Source organism: Sander lucioperca, chromosome 20 (assembly GCF_008315115.2).
Source record: "Sander lucioperca isolate FBNREF2018 chromosome 20, SLUC_FBN_1.2, whole genome shotgun sequence".
Lineage (NCBI taxonomy): Eukaryota > Metazoa > Chordata > Actinopteri > Perciformes > Percidae > Sander > Sander lucioperca.
In genome coordinates, this window is record NC_050192.1 from 19,969,195 (window position 1) to 19,973,336 (window position 4,142).

At 42.7% G+C, this 4,142-nt stretch overlaps 1 long non-coding RNA gene across 1 annotated transcript; it reads left to right on the forward strand.

The window, feature by feature from the left end:
• Positions 1 to 593: 593 nt before the first annotated feature.
• LOC118493953 lies at positions 594 to 1,735 on the forward strand. The gene is made up of 2 exons (XR_004895996.1): positions 594 to 861; positions 1,319 to 1,735. It is a non-coding gene; the product is annotated as an uncharacterized LOC118493953 (long non-coding RNA).
• The last annotated feature ends 2,407 nt before the right edge of the window (positions 1,736 to 4,142 follow it).

Consider the following 4,142-nt stretch of genomic DNA (forward strand, 5'->3'; position numbering starts at 1 on the left):
TGTCTCTGTGTGTGTGTGTGTCTGTGTGTCTCTGTGTGTGTGTGTGTGTGTGTGTGTGCGTGTGTGTGTGTGTGTGTGAGTGACAGTGTGTGTCTCTCTGTGTCTCTGTGTGTCTCTGTGTGTGTGTGTGTGTGTGTGTGTGTGGTGTGTGTGTGTGGTGTGTGTGTGGTGTGTGTGTGGTGTGTGTGTGTGTGTGTGTGTGTGTGTGTGTGCTTCCCCTCTGCCTTATCTCTGAATAATGTGTGTATGAAGACCCGTCAGCCTCTGTGGTTTTAGACTTATGTAAAGGACATTGATTAGAGAGCTTCCTCTGATGATGAGATAAAGAAGGCATGAAAAAGGTGATGAGGGTTGGCATGGCGATCTGACGTCCTTGAAGGAGATGATGGGATAACATTTCACTGGAACTGAAACTAACCACGCATGCAACCAACGCCTGCGGTCGAGCTAACGTTAGCTATCTCCCATCTCTAGGAGTGTGTGTGTGTGTGTCTCTGTGTGTGTGTGTGTGTGTGTGTTTGTGTGTGTGTGTGTGTGTGTGTGTGTGTGTGTGTGTGTGTGTGTGTGTGTGTGACTGTGACCTGAGGTGTGTCTCAAATCGCGCACTTCTGTACTTATACTAGCTATTTGAGTACACTCAACCTGTCACTCGTCAAAGTGTGGTAAATGCAGTGCACTACAAGTACCTGGATGGTGCACTCATAACGGTCAAAAAGTTGAGTGTGGATCGATGGACACTTTCCACCCTCAACGGTCGCCATCTTGGCTACGTAGCGGAAGGGGCGGAGCTAACAAAAGGTGAAAAACTTTCGATAATGGCGGCCGAATACGCGACAGCGAGACCCACGGAGTATTACAAATGTAAGTTGAACATTAGTCTTTTGCTATACTTGTATAACATATAAGCCACCTGCTTATGTATATTTGGTTAATTTTGGAGTCGGTGATGATTTTTGTACCGCGAATTATAACGTTAATTTGTACCGTAATTTGATGTGCTATCAAGCTAGCTTTAGCTAACCTTAGCTAGCTAACAGCGGCACAGTTTAACCAAAGAAGTTACGGGTACGTCTATACTCTTTGGTTTAACCACTGGCAAATAAGTTATAACCTAGCTAATGTTACATGTGTTGTGGTATACGGTTGTTTGTTGTGTTAAACTATCGTCCTCACTGTAGACAATTTTAGCGTTAGATGTGTGATCTTGTAGATATACATTAAGCTGCGAGCGTTAGTAGTAATGTTACAGTACGTTAATGTATGCTATGTTATAACGTATTAACAGTGCTGTTTGTGTCCTGACTTATATAATCGTTAGGGACACAGACGTGGCCGTCAATGCTGCCAACTTGAGGGAAGTCCTCCTCTGCTGGAAGGCCAACGACCTGGGGGAGGAGAGAGAGGACTCCCTGCTGGTCTGGTGGACAGCACGGTGGCCCGGGGCATAGCAAAGGCTCTGGCTAACCCACTGGCTAAGCTAAAAGAGGAAGACAAGGGCCTCGATGACGGGTCCCCAGCCATGGTCACACGCCGTGCCGAGGATGTACCGTTAAAGGATCCCCCTGGAGAGTCTGAAGTCCACCATCAGATCACTTTCCCCATCAAAGTACAGGGCCAGCAATGAATAGAACAATGGGATATATTTAAATGTCTATTGGGTTGCCTCTGCTTTCACTCTTGTATTGTCACTGTAATTAATAGCTATTGCAATAAACACCCTTATATAAACATATAATATGACTATTTTCTATGTATGTTCTTTATGTCAGTTGGACACCATTTGAATTGCTCAGATTTTGCTAAAATAACTAAAAATGGCCATTTTGGGTTATTTTTTACAATGAATTAAGAGCAAAAGTATGAATATCATCATACCGGTAAGTCTACGGTTGCATAAAACAGAGGGCAAAAACAAGCAACAATAACAACAATCACATTCATTTTGATGAACAAAGCAGAAATGTATTTTTCACGAGTGACAACAGTGTTGGGAATGCTCTGCCTTGGGTACAATTCACAATTTCACAGAAGAAGAAGAAGGAGGACTGAGATGTTGTGATGTCATTTCCTGTAAGTACATAAGGCAGTGCGCGATTTGAGACAACACTACCCCGTCAAATTTTACGCACTATGCAAGTAAGTATGTAGTATACGAAGCGCACTTCCGTTAGTACACTAACGGAAGTGCGCGATTTGAGACACACTACAGGTGTGACCTGGTGAATAAGTGCTGCATTGTGATTGGCTGTGTTTGGAGAAGGAAAGCAAGTCACTTCTTGTTAGATTTTTGTGTCTTGGGCGCCCGGATAGCTCAGTTGGTAGGGCAGGCGCCCTTATATATAGAGGTTTACTCCTCGACGCAGCGGGCCGTGGGTTCAACTCCGACCTGCAGCCCTTTGCTGCGTGTCATTCCCCCCCCTCTCCCCTTTCATGTCTTCAGCTGTCTTGTCAATAAAGGCCTAAAAATGCCCAAAAAATAATCTTTAAAAAGTGTGAGTGTCATGTTAGGCCTACATGTAAATATTTAATGTGTAAACAGTTGTAAAAAACTGTAATATGCAACCTCACTGTATACTACTGACTTACTGTGTACTTCTACTTCAGAGGAAAACATTGTACTACTGCACATACACACACACACACACACACACACATACAGAGAGAGACACACACACACACACACACACACACACACACACAGAGAGACACACACACACACACGCACACACACACACACACACACACACACAGTCTCACACACACACACACACACACACACACAGAGACACACACATACACACACACACACACACACACACACACACACACACATACACACACACACACACACATCTCAGAGAACATCAGAGTTTATTTCTCGTAGATTTGTGAGCTCTTTCTCGTAAATCTATTACTTTATAATCACAAAAAAAAAAATTCTTGCAAATGTAAAGTTTGTGACTTTCAAATCTCCGATTTATCCGATAATATCCGATTGTTTTTGTCTCATAAATCTACGACTAAAATCTCAAAAATGTATCAACAATTTACGCAGCTCATTTATGTTCACACTTGGCGTCTTTTTTGACAAGAAAAAGTTGACTTGGGTGCTTTTGTAGTAAAAACGAAGAAGCTGGCAGCATCTTTTGTTTATAAAATGTTTGTTTATGATGTGTGTGTATGTTGTGTGTGGTGTCTTTAAGCTTGAATTTCCCCTTGGGGATCAATGAAGTATCTATTAATCTATCTATCTAAAAAAGCCAAGGGGGTCAGCTTCTCCTCACAACCCGAACCTCCTATGGCGCCATGTTGATGCTACCAAGCCATCAGCTCCCGTTAGCATCCCATTGACTGCCATTCATTCTGACGTCACTTTGACAGAGAATAACTTTACATCTGAAGAATTTAAAGCAGCCATATTCTGCTCATTTTCAGGTTCATAATTGTATTTTAAGGTTGTACCAGAATAGGTTTACATGGTTTAATTTTCAAAAAACACCATATTGTTGTTGTACTGCACCGCTCTCTCTCACTGCTGCAGATCCTCTTTTCACCTGGTCTCTGTTTTAGCTACAGAGTGAGACCTCTTTTCTTCTTCTTCTGTACTATCTTTGATTGCACTGCACATGTGCAGTAGCTCAGATGTAGATCATGTCAGCTAGCTAGCTCCATAGACAGTAAAAGAAAGGCTGTTTCTACAACTGGGATCATACAAGGCAGGATTAGCTGGGAGACTTCTAAATGAGGGCGCACATGGAAGTAGTTCTTTTGTAGATTATGGTGAACTTGTGTGTGTTGTAGCAGTGCTTTGCTATTGAGAACGAGGTAGCATGCTAGCGTTAGCATTAGCGTTAGCATGCTAACACTACGAGCTAATGGTTGCGGTTAGCCTGCTCGTTTCGGCTTGTGACGTCACAAGCCGTGCCGATTTTGAACAGCTCACCCAGAGACTGAAGACAGGACACATTCAGAAACCGCATCTCACTCTAAACACCATGGATGGATTTTTATCAAAGTTTGTATGTGTGTGGAAACACCAGAGACACAACATAACACCCCAAATCACAGAAAAAGTGATTTTTTCATAATATGGGCACTTTAAAGACTCTATTTGTCCATTGTTTATTTCTAAAGAAACACGA